Here is a 16,437-nt window from a genome sequence, read left to right as displayed (position 1 = left end):
ACAGGATCCAGAGAAGGACTATTTTAAGTATCAGAGTGACGGGCAAATCACCTTGCTAGCCTACGTACACATCAGTTTAAAAATATCAATTAATTTTTACACTGTCCTTTTGGTAACGTGCAATTTATAATCGATTAAAATCAATAATAATTTGTTTATAATAAATGAAAAATATAAGAATTTATTTATAATACAAATCAGTATTAATCATATTCGGTTTGGATTATCAATTAATTAGAATCAATAATAATACATTTCATTTCAGTTGATGCTTTTTTTAAATCGATGCATCGATCCAAAGCATCCAAGTGTTACACCCCTAATAGCTAGCATCAGCCAATATGAAATAAGTAATGATGACAAGAAATGATTATTCATATTGCCACAAACGAACAAATGCGGCTATATTACGTTATGTTAAATGGATTACCGTAACATAGTTCATATAGCATATACGGATTACCGTGTGATGGTGTTGAATGTATTGTGTAAAGACAAAAAAAAAAAAAAAAAAAAAAAAATGAACAGGTAACTGCGTGCACTGCACTTATACTGCAATCCATTGTACTCAGAACTGACCTCTCAGAGGAGAAAGTGCAGTTCTCTGAGGTAAACACACCTGATCTCAAAACAATATAGTGCCACATAGTCACTAGTATACAGATTTCCCTGTGCATCATTTATTACTTGGTAAAAAGTTGATTTATGTAGCTTTTGTCTTGTGAAAACGTGTTTTAACAGCTTTGTAAGTTTAGATGTCTAACGTAATGCTGTTGGTTTCAGCCCAATTCTATTAACATGATTAGACCATTGTGACAGTTTTTATAAGTAAAGATGAACAAGCGTAGTTCACCTATCTTGTACGTCATTTCTAATCATTAATCAAGCAGAAATAATGAATGTAGAGCTTCTTTATACTGTATGTTTATTAATTTTAGGGACTAGCCATACAAATATGACCTTGCGTTGGGTATCCATGTTTTTCCAAGCATGAGCAATGGAACGTGTTTATATCAGAACTTCAGGACTTGGAAGGTTGTGAGTTCTGAGTACAATGGTTTGTCGCATTAGACGAGATCCTTTCCATGTGTATATATACACTATGCTTCTATAGTCCTCTCTGGCCTGTGACTTCATGCTAGTTGTAGTCCATTCATCCAAGAAACACTATGCACCAAATAATCATTTAAAAACACACACACACACACACACACACACACACACACACACACACACATGCAATCTAATTTGAGTGGTCGTACTTAGTCTCATGTCCTGAAATCCACTTAGAAATTTAATCAGATTCAAAACCACATACAAACTCTGTGCTTGTCCTGAATCCAACAGAAGACTAAGATTTCCCGTACAAATTGGATAAAAAAAAAAAAATCCAATTGGGCTGTCAGATTATAGGGGGTTGTCACACCACTCAGAAGCCTATAGCTTAGATAACATTAAAACCAGTAGCCAAGTTTGCTAGCATGCTAGTGGCATGGTGATGATATATGAATATTGCGATCGGCTGATTAAATGTAACGTAAGCACAAGTTATTTTTGACCCAGGAACTCGTCATTGAGAAAAATCAGGACATGCAGGACATAGCCATTCCATTTTCAATTGGCTTTATTAAATCGACAGTTTTAATTGGGCTGCTCTAAATATAAAATACAGACGTTTTAGTCCAGTCTGTCTCCCAGAGCGGAGACAAGTTCGGACGTCTTCACTCTGGAGACGACAGATTAATCAGGTGCACAGCAGATGGCAGAGAGGGAGTGAGAGAGACAGACAGATAGAGAGATAGAGTGAGGGGAGGAAATGGATGCTGTGTGTGTGTGTGTGTGTGTGTAATTCGGAATTTTGCAAAGACTAGGTGTTAAGAAAAATCCTGGTCCTCCTATATTAGTAATTTTCATTATTATTTAACTCCGACCCTCAGGACTTGTCTTGTGCAGTATGGCTGTTGCTTGTAATAACCATAAAGTAGCTCTTTTTTTTCTTTTCTTTTCTTTTTTGATTGTGCATTAGGTTTGCTCTCTAGCCCAGGATCCCATGCACATTTATGCACAACTCCTCACTGAAAATAAATCAGTGCAAATTTCATGTGCACGTCCGCGAAACAATGACTCTATATATGAGTGACATCATGACAGGGAGTCAAAATGTCTCTGAGGCCCTCTAGTGCTGCTTTTTAACCCCGCCCATTCCCACGTTACTCATTGGAGACTGAGCAAAACCTTCATTTTAACTTACAGTTCCACGAATTATTTTAAGGAATGTCATTTTTATGTCATTTTTAGTTCAGTTAACCTTGATATTTCCCCTGATATTTTTCCTTATGATAGATGCGTTTTATAGGAGTTATCTGGTTATAAATAAAAGGGCGTGGTTGATGAGATGAATGACAGCTTCAGCCATTACAGGTGAGTCTCATGAACGAGCACGCACATATGCACCTACAGTCTGTACCAAAGCCATGTCTTGTTCTGCTGTAAACTGTTCTAACATTCCCTCGGCAGGGAGTTCGTTGCAGTTTTTCTGGAATATTGCTCATTTTCATGTCTAAGCTAGCTTATTGTACTGATATTATAACTAAATGAAGAGTAAATGAAGTGATGGCATAACTCAAGGCAGCTAACACTAGCTAAATTTCATAATAATTTATTGATTGTAGGACATGACCTTAGCAAAAACTCAAAATATCTTAGTAAAGTTAGTCAGTCACTCCTTTTTAAACAAACTGACTGACAGAACAAGCAGAGCATGAAAGTGCACTTAAATTACTGCAGGTGTCAGAGCTAGATGAACATCATGGGGAGCAGTGATTTTTTCCCCCTACCTGCGAAAATTACACCTCTACAGTTTAGCATTTTACATATTTATTAATAACGCTGAACTTACCGCTTTAATTAACTGAAACGCCATTTATTTATTTTTGATAAATCATGATGATTACGCATAAGGTAGTACAAAAGGCGGACCTACTGCTGTCCAGACGTATGCACTGGCTCCAATTTATGCACAGTGGTGACTCCCATTTAGACCTCAAAAAGGCTTCAAAAAGCACAATGAGAGTGAAAGGTGCCATGTTGTCCATTCATATATACAGTCACTGACCTGAAAGCATTACTTTTTTAAACCACAGATCACACATGTCAGAGCATTAGTGAATTCCAGCTCAGAGCACTCTTAGTCTTAGTTCATCAATAAGAATTGACTCTTTCAACTCCCAGTTGGCTCATTGCTATTTTTAAGCCATCCAAAGTTGTTGGTGTATGCATATTATTCTTTTAAAGTGCTCCATAAAATCCGTGTGATTATCAAAAAAGCATTACTGTCTACTTTGCATTGTGTTTCTCATAATCTGGGTTTAAATCAACGTCAAAGCTGCTACATAATTACTATTACTAATACCGTATAAGCATTACTGAAATTTTGCAGTGTTACAACCTGAACCGGAAATGGGCTAAATTAGGAGTTTATGTCTTGTGTCTACACAGGAGGGAACAGATGTATTTATACTGAGATCATGTGACACTTTAACTGCATATCAGTGGACTCCTTTCAACTAATTATGTGACTTCTGATGGCAGCTGGCTACACCAGAACTAATTTACATTACATCTACATTTATGGCATTTGGCCCTTTCATACCAATGGGGGTGAATACTTATGCCAAAGCAACTGTTACATTTGTAAATAATATTGCAAACTATATGGATTTTTCCTCCCATTTCAATATTAAGGGCTATTTTGTATAGATCCCATTTATGTCAGGTTATAACACTGTAAACTGCAGGGTGAATATTTATGCAAGCCACTGTAAATAGTGGAGTATGCCACTCATGCTACAGTTAAAAGACATCTTAATGTAACTAGATAAGATGGTTTTCAGTTAGGATTGCACTATTGGCGGTTGATGGCTCTAGCCAATTGTAAACGCAAGATACTGAAACATTTTGAGCAAAAACATCACAAGATCTATATGTCTTGTCCTCATTGTAAAAAAGCAAACAGTAAGTTGGCTCTCAACACTCACCTCCAAAACAACTGACACATTCAAGAAGGACACATCGTTAATTAGCATAGGATTTGCAATTAAGTATGCACTGAAAGAAAAAAAAAAAAAAAAAAAAAAAAAAAAAAAAAAAAAACTGTTGACGGATCTCTTAGCTTCCACTGTAGAGACAGCTTTAAACAAAGGCCATACTCTTAATGATATTGCTATTAGCATTGCCAACGTTCCACATGATGAGAAATAAATATCCTTACTTTATTTACCATTTATATCTAAGACATTGGAAAGGACTATTCCAATAGTCCTTCACAGTCCTAAATTCGTTCAACTTGCTTCATTTTTAATGAAAAATGCAGTCTTTGATAAATTTAGATCTGGTCATAGCACAGAATCAACAGTAGCTAAGGACCTATTATTAAAAGTGGATTCTGATAGCTGTGTTGCTTTAGTTCTGCTGGATCTTAGCGCAGCATTTGATATGATTGATCATACTTTTCTTATTGAAGGCATGTTGGAATCCAAGGAACTGCCCTAAACTGTTGGTTTACCTCTTATCTGCACAACAGAACATTTTCTGTCAAAATTGGAAACTTCTCGTCATCTACAGCTTCAATCACCTGTGGGGTCCCTCAAGGTTCCATTTTGGGACCAGTATTATTTTCATTATATATGATCTCTATTGGTTCTATTTTTAGAAAATATGGTATTTCGTATCATTTTTATGCTGATGATACACAGATGTACCTCCCTTCGAGGTCTGGTGATGATGTATCTGTTAAATCTATTGTGAGAGTGTTTGAGAGATGTGAAATCCTGGATGGACAACAACCTTCTCCAGCGAAATGACAGAGATTATCATTTTTGGCCCTAGTAACTGTGTAAATCATATTGCGGAGAGTCTAGATCCTCCGTCATCTAATCTGGGTTTTATTTTTTACACAGAACTAAAGTTTGACAGGCAAATAAACCAAGTTGTGAAGAATAGTTTCTTTCAACTGTGAAATATTGCTAAACTTAAACCTGTCTTATCATTTCATGATCTGGAGAAAGTAATCCATGCTTTTATTACATCACGCCTTGACTACTGTAATGCCTCGTATCTGGGTGTAAGTCAGTCTGCAAAGGGTGCAGAATGCTGCTGCAAGGGTGCGGACTAATACAAGAAAGAGGGATCTTATATTCCCTATTCTGGCATCTCTACACTGGTTACAGATTCAATTTAGAGTAAAGTATAAGGTGCTGTTGTATGGTTTTAAAGCTCTACATGGACAGGCACCAGATTACATTTCTGAGCTTATTGTTTTCCACCCCTTCCAGAGATTTCTTAGATCTAACAACCAGCTGCTTCTTGATATTCCTCGGTCATGCTTAAAGGGTAAAGGAAATCGCACATTCTCTATTCCAGCCCCAAAGTTGTGGAATGGAGTAGCAATGTTTATCATATCCTCGACCTCTATGAACATGATTAAAACCCTTCTTAAGACGTATCTTATTAATGAAGCCTTTGCTTCTTTATAACAATCATTAGGTGTGGAACCGATGTAGGCTATTTGTGGTGTTTTATGTATTTTTTTTCTTTTCTTTCTTGTTTGTAATTGTACCGCACTTTGGTACACACTGTGGTTTTTCAAGTGTAAATGTGAATTGAATTGAATCGTATTGAAATATCCTCTACATCTTCCTTGAGACTTTAGAACCCCACCTAAGTAAGGTTACATGTTATATAACCTTTAAAGTCTAACAAAAAAGCATTGGAGCAAGATGTAGGGGCTCAACGTGTTTATAAAAGTCAACAATTGTGGCTACTGTTTATAGAAGGCTTCAAAAAGCAGACAAGATTGACTATTGAGGTCAATCCAAAATCAATATCCAGGATAGGACAGGTAAAGGACGACACTGGAAAACAGCTACAATACGAAGAAATCAACCAGGAGAACCAGAAAAAAGTAGGAAACAAAAGCACCTAACAAGGAACAACATAGCAGCAGGGGTGGACAAACCATAAATTCATTACCTAGCCTACTGAGCAAGTAAAAGCTCCAATGTGTTGCCCAGTCTTATGTTGGGTTGCCAAGAAACTGGCAATAAAGTGGTAGCCAATATGTAAGAAATAAAACAAGAAAATTATTATTATCTAATTCCGAATGGAATGGTGTGATACTGATACCACTCTGAAGTGGATTATTTTCCTTCAACAGCATGTCCCAAAGTATTTTACTCCTCTTATACCACAGTGATTTGCCAACTATAACAATTTTTGATTTATTACTGAAAGATATTTTGCTTTTTATCCATTTATAATTCTATTTACAACACTATAACGTCTATAAACAGTCACTCCCTCACCAGGCAATTGTCTTGAAGTTAATTTAACAACAACAACAACAACACAAAAGCAGCTTGTCATGTTACCAAGAACTCAACCACACTGAACACCTTTGGGATGAATTGGAACGTCGATTGCAAGCCAGGCTTTCTCATCTAACATCAGTGCCTGATTTCACAAACACTCTTTTGATTGAATGGGTACAAATTCCCACAGACACACTCCAAAATCTTGTAGAAAGCTTTCCCAGAAGAGTGGAGGCTGTTCTAGGTTTATTAAAAAAAAAACAACTCTATATTAATGCCCATTGTTTTGGAATGGGATCCAACAAGCCCATTGGTGTGATGGTGATGGTGAGGTGTCCATATATTTTTGACCATACACACATTTGAAGTTTTCTGCCAGTGGAAGTAGAATCAGCAGTCCTGGCAAAAGTGTATAAGGATCTCGGTCTATTTTATCAACTTGCCAAGTTTTCTCTTCTAAAGGAAAGTGTAATTTTAGGCATTAGTCCCAAATATGGACACTGTAGCAGAAAATTATGTGAAATACGTGGAAGGTTTTAATAGTTACAGCGTCGAGGTGCGTCACACTACCACAAAGCTCATTTAGTTTAAATGTCAACATACCAAATGTCTTGAACAAGGTTCAGAATTGCAGCTATTACACAGCAAAACACACAGGATAAAGAAAGAACCAATCAACAACCAGAATGAGATAAGGACAGGAAGCTATGACTATATAAGGAAAGTGAAGAGTATACAGGGACAGTTGGGGATACAGAATGTGCTGGGTCATCAGAAACAGAGCCAGGCTGGAGGTGACACGGTTCTTTTATGGAATCATGGGTATAAATAATGCGATTTGGAATGCAGCCTTTTTGCGATGCATCCGCATAACGTACGCACGCTTATGTTCCCACATTTTCATTTCTCATATTTTTCAGCTGTATTGTTGTGCCACCTGCTCCTGCGCCCTCGCTGAGCTCTCCTAAGTTATTCTGACGTTGTCATCGCAACCGATTCAGTATGCATAACCATGTACACACACACACACACACACACACACACACACACACACACACACACACACAGACATACACACAAACAATCTGGAATGTTTTATAATCTGCTCACCTTGTCATTCCTCACAGCTGGTTCACTTGGCATCCAAATCTTGTTCATTCACCCTTATCTGTTTCTCTTTCCAAAGATATGTGCATTTTATTTTCTGCATTTCCCATCATGCATTTCTCAGGTTGAACTATTTCATTCAATCTATCTCAAAATGTCTGAACCACAGCGCAAACACTATGTAGTGCACTGTTTTGGTTGTCTGTCATTTTGTAAGCTTGTCTGAAAGCACAGTGGAGAACATCCAGTGCACCCAAGAAATCCCACAATGTACTGCGATAAGTTCATCACACAGAATACCCATAATGCACTGTGGCATTGGAATATAGTGTGTGATGATGGTGACAAATTTGAGATGGTGTTTATGTAGACTCTGTATGATGACAGGGTGTGTGGTTTAGGACACATCCATTTGTGATGGTGTTTATGTGACAGAACCAGATCCATTACTGAACATCACTCATTCTGTTCCCTTGATTAGTGCACTATGTAGTGTGCATGATTCTTCAATATGGGAAATGGTGTTCGTGGTTCTTCCTCATTATGATTTCTCATTTCCTCTTGTCCAGCTGTGTATGAGTCAGGTGAGTAGTGTGTGTTAGACTGCCTAGTCTTCATCCATCAGCAAGCAGCACAGTTTCATTATCAGGGACAAGATGTCCTCTATGTGTGTGTGACACTAATGATTTCTGGTGCTCTATAGGTGTCCTCGCCGAGACGGTGGTGTGTGTAAGTAGAAGTGACAGAGCGGAGAGTATGTGCTGCACTCTGATAAAGCTTTGCCCTTTCTATGTCTGTCTGTGTGTGTGTCTCTCTCTCTCTCTCTCTCTCTCTTCCTCTCAGTTCAGGTCAGTATAGCATTTGGTATGAAATACAACATATCAGATGCCATGACAATAAGATACTATATGGTTATGGTTATTCTACCATAAAGGACAATACAAATATTAACAATAACAGAAAAAAAACTTTCTGAAGTGTTTAATTCCTCTTATACCACAGAGAATTTCCAATAAAGCATGCTTTTTTATCCTTTTATAGCTATAGTTAATGTTGTGGAACGTCTGCTAGACAAATTATGACTTACTTATAGCAGCTATTAACAATCGTTCCCTCACCAGCTTTTTGTCTTTTCTCTTTCTCTTGGAGTTAAGAAGACAAAAAAAAAAACGCATCTCGTCATGTTATCCAGAAACCGGAAAGTCAAAGACTTCTGTCTTGAAGACTTTCCTGTGGTGGAAAACCTACTGTTACAAAGTGCTGACACTGGAGACGCCTTCCATAACTGTTACATAAACATCTCCTTACAGAAAACTTCACCTCATCAATGAGTAGACAGTTATAATCCTTTTATTATTATTCCCAGTGAATGAGCTGTCACTATGGGAATGTTAACATGCTAGAATGAGCACATTAATATGAACCTATCATTTGAATTACAGCGGCACTATTGTCAGAGCTTCTGCCATACAAAATTAATCAACGCCTTCTGACCAATCGGATTGGAGAATTCTACAGCGCTGTGGTGTAGGACACCACAATAATAATACAGCAGTAAAAGTGTCAGGGAGATGGTTGTGTGTGTGTTGACGGTCTGAGGCTAGTGATAAGGGGGTCACTGCTGACCAGATATTATTTTCAGCAGGCCAGTGACACTGACATGGTAGTGTGTAGTGCTGATATTAGTGTATCAGACACAGCAGCGTTGTTAAGAAATAATATCTGGTACGCGGTCATCCCCAGTGTATATATATATAATGTACGTGTGTGTGTGTGGTGCTCTGCTGTGACTGAATCATGGCAAACAGCATACTTTGACTCAACTTTATGAATTGACAAATATATTTCAGCAAAATGTTTTTTGTTTTTTTTTTTCTTTTTAATCTTGCCTCGTCTATGCTCTTGCAGAGATCATGTTGTGTAAGGAGACAGTTTGGCACAGTGGTAAAGACAGTCAGTCTGCCTACAGATGTCTAAAACCCTGCTAGTGTGCTAACGTTATGCTTTGATCAAGTTGTTAGATAGGCACTTTTCCTTCCTTTTTACTTTTGGGGTAACGCGAATTTAAAATGATAGAAGTTTACTTCTGGTTACAATATGTGCCAAAGAGAAACATATTTCAAATAAGGAAAGGCTGTCGTTTTCATAAGTACTGTTTATAGTAGAAAATGTACAACACACTCACACGTACACACATGTGGTAGGACAGTGGTAGCTCAGTATATATACTGTATGTTTATTTTAAATTTGAGCTACTGTCCTATAAACTGTACTATCCTGTCCTACGCTAACTCTAGCTGAAGCACCATAAGTTTTGGGGGTGGAGCTTTGTGTACCTGGATGGAAATTGGGGCAGGCTTAATGAGTTTTTAAAAAAAATAAATAAATAAAATAAAAAAAATATCGTCCAGATCTTATTCAACTCTACCTATTTAACCATTAGAGACCTATTTTCCAGAAATCTTACCTTTAAATACACCTTTAAAGAACCAAAAGAGATTAAGGTTAGGGATAGATTTAGGTGCAGCACCGCATTAATTAGTTTCAGTAATAATTAAGGCAATGGAAGGTCCTCACAAAGATAGTATGACAAAGTGTGTGTGTGTGTGTGTGTGTGTGTGTGTTAATATGCTGAATCTGATCTGGAAATACACACACCTCCACACACTGTTTACTTACCCCATCCTACTATGAGTAGTGACACACATACATGGTGTGCTGTGACTGGGATTAGGCAGACAGAGCTACATTCAGCTGATCTGGATTGAAAGCAGCTCCCTATTATTATTATTATTATTATTCCATCCATCCATCCATTTTCTGTACCGCTTATCCTACGCAGGATCATGGGGAGCCTGGAGCCTATCCCAGGGGACTCGGGGTATAAAGGTGGGGGACAGTCCATCGCAGGGCACAAACACACACAGACACACACACATACACACACCCACCCATTCACACACTATGGACAATTTGGAAATGCATGTCTTTGGACAGGGGGAGGAAACCGGATTACCCAGAGGAAACTCCCGAAGCACAGGGAGAACATGCAAACTCCAGGCGATGCAACAGTGCTAACCACTAATATTAATAATTATATTAATAATAATAATAATATTCAGAGACTAATGTAGTAAACAGGTTGACTGCGATCATGATTGCTTTTTAACTATTTTCTGTAATTAACCATCTTCCACTTCAGTACAAACGTGTGCGCACACACACACACACACTCACTCATCAGTTTCAGCAAGGTGCTGACCCCCACTGAGAGGAGACTAATTGGAGATGATAAATCAAAGCTTATGCTGTCTTCACACACACACACACACACACACACACACACACACACACACACACACACACACACACACACACACACACACACACACACACACACACAGAGAGAGAGAGAGAGAGAGAGAGAGAGAGAGAGAGAGAGAGAGGGCTTTGCTGTTTTTGTAAGGTATTTCAATGGCCTAAATAATGTAATACCTACACCTAACCCTAACCCTTAACCTCATAACCCTTTAACCTCAACCTCAGTAACCAAAGGCAAATATTGATCTTTTTTTTTAATAAAAGCCTTTAATAAAGGACAATATTTTTGTGATGATCAACTATCTAACTAAATGTCTTTATTCCTATTATTACTTTGACATTTTGTTCTCACAAAGGGCTAAAAATACTCGCGCACACCCACACCTTTGGTATTTTTCAATTACCTTATTGTCTGCCTGTATAATAAAATGTGATGTGCTGGAAAAAAAAATTATTATACTAAAATGAATTTAATATTGATCTGAAATGAAATAGAGAACTTGCCTTTGCTCAGTTTGATTGATAGCTATGTAATTATCTCTAATGAGGGCTAGAACATAACAAGCTTTTTAACAAGGGAATTCACTAATAATCACAACAGCACATATTCCAGAAATAAGATTATAACAGCTGTTGTTGTCGTAATGATGCAGATGCTAAAGCAGTGTGTGTGTGTTTGTGTGTGTCTGTGTGTGGGCGCGCGTGTGTGTGTTTTGGGGGAGGTTAGGGGTGTGTTTTTTCATTTTCGTTACTGAGGTTAGGGATAGGTTTAGGTGTAGGCATAGCATTAACTAACTGCATTAATAACTGTGTCAGTCCTCAGAAGGATAGTAAAAGTTGCTTTGCTACAGCCATCTACAGGTGATTCCATAATTAGGTGCCATATTTACAAATATGGCACAATTTTAAACATAGGTAAGCATGTTTCACATAAATGAAATAAATTAATTAAACATCTACAACATTATGGCCTATCCCAGCTCCAATAATCTATACTTTACCTTGAAATAAAATCAACAGAATACTATAAAACTCTTATTGTTTGCATTAACGTGTGAATCTGTCTGATCTCATGCATCCTTTTCCATGAGTCATCCATTATACATTATGAAAAATGTACATTTTAGTCCCACAACTTTCACATGGCCCTGTTACCTGTATGCATTCACCCCTGTGAAATATTTGGAATATTCCACAACAGGAAGTTGCATCATTGAAAATTCTTTAGCATATCAGCTAATATGAGCAGTTTGAAAGTGCAACCCTGTTACCCAAATTACACACTATTATTAATTAATAAATAAATAAATAAATAAATAAATAAATAAATAAATAATCAGGAATGTCCGTGATGCCAGTTAACCACATTTTGTCTGTTTGTTAATTGTATGCTAAAAAAAAAAAAAAAAAAAAATCAACCCTGTTACTCATTTAAGACCAAAATGCAGCCTGTTAGTAAAGAATCCTTGTTAAAAAATGCAAAAAAAAAAAAAAACCCAAAACATTGGATTGAAAAAAAAATGTGATGGCTTAACACACTTTCTGATTGATTAAACGCATGTTTTCTTGGATTTAACGTTGATTGATGTTTCATTTTTAAGAGTTGCAAGAGCTAAAGGTCACCACAATTGTGGAATCACTCACTCTCCATCTATGCCCCAAACCAGCATTCTGCTCCAATATGACCAAATAGTATATGAAATAATTGTACAATAGGTTATAATGGGATATAATACAATAATAATAAAATAGTATTTTATTAGTAAAGCTACCATAGGTGATGTAATGTTTTTGAGGTAACACATTACTTAGGGCCATAGTATGCAGCTCATGGGTAGAAATACACATCCCACCATCCCTCCCCCCACAGGTTTGCGTGTCTATAGAGTGTACATTGTTATATATTATTATGTATTGTAGTGATTGGAGCCAATCAATAGCTTAATTAATCCAGCCAATCAGCAGCCTCAAGGTTTCAAAAGACCATTGATCTTAGATAAGGAGGTGGACCTGCAATCAGACAAGACTGAAGACGATTAGTTTCACTCTCAGTTTGCGCGTGTGTGTGTGTGTGTGTTATCATGTTAACAACCCCAGGGTGTTTGTGGGGATCTGTAAAGCTGTCATCTACATCTTCTTAACAGCAATAGCATACAGTGTGTTCTGTAATTTAAATGGATTGTGTCTCTCTCGCTTTGTCCTTGAGGTTGGAAAAGATAGGAACCAATCATCCTTAATGAACTACTGTCTGTGTGTGTGTGTGTGTGTGTGGGGTCAGGTCTGTTCAGGTCTAAATTACTTTCTAAATTACCATGCTAACTAAAGCCAGAGACATTAACAACATAAAAAACAGGCTAACGAAAAAGCCCATCTCACAAAAGTCAGTTAAATCTAAAGAAATATCATAATGATCTTTATTACTTCTTTCTTATAACCCAGAGCACTACATTTGTTAACACGACTGAAATGCACTTATAAAGAGGAATCATAGGAATTAATTAGATTAGCATTGTGAGACTGACTTCATGAATAAATGAAATGTGTTTCAGTGGCACTTTGAGATAAGGAGTCTGTGTGGACTTGTTTGGCAATATGAAGTAGTACTGAGGTTCTGTTTCTTTTTCACACTGATCTTGCTTTCAAATTTTTTGTCTAATGACTAAGCAAATGAGAGAAAGGGGTTAAATTATTCTTAAAATGACAGCATTCAAAAATCATCATAGAATTCCAATCAATTCATTATGGTTACTGATCTGACATAACAGAAATATACATAACAGAGACAGAGTTAGATTCCGGTCTGTAACTCAAATAACTACTCTTTACAACCATGGTGAGCAGAAAAGCATCCCAGAATGCCCAACATGTCGAACCTTGAGGCAGATGGGCTACAACAGCCAAAGACCACATCAGGCTCCAGTCCTGCCAGCCAAGAACAGGGATCTGAGGCTACAGTGGCTACGACATTTTTTTGGGAGAAAGGAAACTGGAGAACCCAGATGAAACCCTCACAGACACGGGGCGAACATATGAAAATCCACACAGACTGTAACCTGTGCTTTGGATTGACTCGAGCATCCTGGAGCTTTAAGACAGCAGCGGAACCCCCTGCATCACCATTCCACCATAATAAAAGGATTTGGAGCAATTTGTTTCTAATAAAAAATATATATAAAGTTCTTATCTTTGGATTCAGCCCAGGCCAAGCAACAACAACTACCCAGTGGACACAAACTATCTAGCAGCCTTACAGTCCTCCATGGGTCTCCAAGGCTGCATGGTGACCCCTCACCCTAATTCAGGTGAATTAGGGTGAGGGGTGAATTTATTCCAAACCTCAGTAACTGAAAAACAAGTAGGCCAACAAATAATCTCATCTTGGATCTAATGTGTTCTCTCATTGGAACGTAAGGAGCTGGGCTATTTGCATATGTTCAATTATTCTTTATGCATCTTGTTATCTGAGTCCCTTTCTGATAGGGTGAATAAGAAAAATCTGCTAAATATGGCCCATATGGCTGGCATTAGGCCTCTTACTGTGAGTGCAGCACCGAGTCTCATCATCTTTAGATAGCCTATAATCTGTACAACAAAAGATTTGAATACAGACCATTTGAAACTGTGGGCCAAATAAAAGCCTATTGAGAATAAGACGCTTACTACCACAGGACCCTCTACAAGCTTGATGATGCTTTCGCTCACGGCTGAAAGATTAAAGTGGCAAAACAGAAGAGAGTTCATCAGCCATAATTCAGTATTAATCAGCCATAATTACTGTGTGCGCAGGAGGCTGTTATTCCTCACTGTCTTCATTTTGCAGATTATTTCATTGAGACATGCATTGTGAATGTTTGAGTTTTATAAACTTTACAAAATTTTTAAATATTTTTCAAACACTGGCCAAATCCCATTAGTCTAAGATAACTCAACTATAGAGCAAAGTATGGACCCATCATTAATTTCAATTCTTCTGCTTTCTTCCTGTTGGCTATGAAGCAGCAGCATTTTGTTTTTTTCCCTTCGTTCCACTGTGTTTGTGGTGATATCATTAACCATGGTTTACAGGTCTTGACAAAATTTACAGCCCAAGTACATCTCAAAAACTACACAAAAGACCTGAAACTAGCCCCTGAAATATGGCATTAGAAAAGGAAGACACATTTTTCTTCTTTTTCTCAACCTTTGCACAGGGAAACAAGTATTTCACACTTTTTTCTGATATACAGACATTATCCACATAATAATTCCCCTTTCCCGCTACCTTTTTTTTTTGCAGTAGATCTTACACTACACACCGAACAGCCATAACTTTAAAACCACCTGCCTAATATTGTGTGGGTCTCCCTTGTGCCACTCTGACCCGTTGAGGCATGGACTCCACAAGACCTCTGAAGGTATGCTGTGGTGTCTGACACCAAGACGTTACCAGCAGATCCTTTAAGTCCTGTAAATTGTGAGGTGGCGCCACCATGGATCAGACTAGTTCGTCCAGCACATCCCACACAGCAGATTGAGATCTGGGGAATTTGGAGGCCAAGTCAAGCCCATGCCCCTGTCACCAGTTCACTGTTTGTCCTTCCTTGGACAACTTTTGGTAGGTACTAACCACTGCATCCCGGGAACACCCCATTTTGATGCTCTGACCCAGTCGTCAAGCCATCACAATTTGGCCCTTGTCAAAGGCACTCAGATCGTCACTCAACCATCAATTCAATAAAACATGTGCAAAACACAAGACTCTCAATGATCAATGCATGTATTAATAGACACATAGGCTTCACACAAACATTGTTCAACCCCACAGCACAATGAACAGCACAATGAAAGGTAAATAAGTCAATCCAAATACCATCAATCAGAGTCCACAGCAAAGTAGCAGTCCACAAAAAAACAATCCCAGCGAAAAGGAAAATGGTGGAAAAGAGGAAAAAGTAAGAAAAAACCCAATCTACTCACCCATGTTATCTTCCCAGGGATTTCTGGATTTCTGGATTTCTGGATCCCACGTCCAATGCCACAGGAAAAAGGGAAAAGTAATCCACAAATGATCCCCAACAGAGAAAACGTCCTTGTTCACTGAAAAATAGGCCTCAACCCCAATCAGGTATTCCTCAAGTCAATGGGCTAGATAGAGCAAGGCATTTCCCAGCACCTTTGTTTGCCAGACTCTCCCCTGTCACACCATGTGCCATCACCTTAAAACAAAATGGCTACCAATTACCACTTCCTTAAAAGGTGGCCTTTAACAATAAGAGTCCCTCATATTCCAATTCAACACATCCCCTCCCCCCACCCACAAAACAATGCACAGATATAAATAACCATAACAAAAATATAAACAAACAAACTAACACCGGATTATTTGAAATGTTTGAAATGATTTCAATGTTTGAAATGAACACTATTTCTCTGTTTTGTGGCCATGTCACATAGTGAGTGTACCGATGGTGTTGTGGGAGGTGAGCCACTGTGTTTACCAAATACAGGTAGCTAGCTAATTATAAGTATTCCATTCTCAGCCTACATATTATGTAGTTCTAACAAGACGCTAAACACCTGAACAGCAAACACATCAGATACTCCTTCACTGTCAAAAGCACACATTCCCAGATTTCACTCATCTAATACTGAAGTCAAGAAC

The 16,437-nt window shown here is 37.9% G+C and overlaps 1 protein-coding gene across 2 annotated transcripts in view; it reads right to left on the bottom strand.

The window, feature by feature from the left end:
- LOC113528520 (uncharacterized) overlaps positions 1-16,010 on the bottom strand; it is a 150,235-nt gene extending 134,225 nt beyond the window's left edge. The window contains exon 1 of one of the 2 annotated variants that reach the window (XR_004579430.2): positions 15,753-16,010. The gene's annotated coding sequence lies outside the window, so the exon portion shown is untranslated. The remainder of the gene's footprint in view (positions 1-15,752) is intronic. The other variant, XM_034310264.2, reaches the window with a different exon arrangement.
- Positions 16,011-16,437: the final 427 nt, after the last annotated feature.

This window comes from Pangasianodon hypophthalmus, chromosome 13, assembly GCF_027358585.1.
Source record: "Pangasianodon hypophthalmus isolate fPanHyp1 chromosome 13, fPanHyp1.pri, whole genome shotgun sequence".
Lineage (NCBI taxonomy): Eukaryota > Metazoa > Chordata > Actinopteri > Siluriformes > Pangasiidae > Pangasianodon > Pangasianodon hypophthalmus.
The sequence above is the reverse complement of the archived record's forward strand: the minus strand, read 5'-3'. Positions and strand labels throughout refer to the sequence as shown.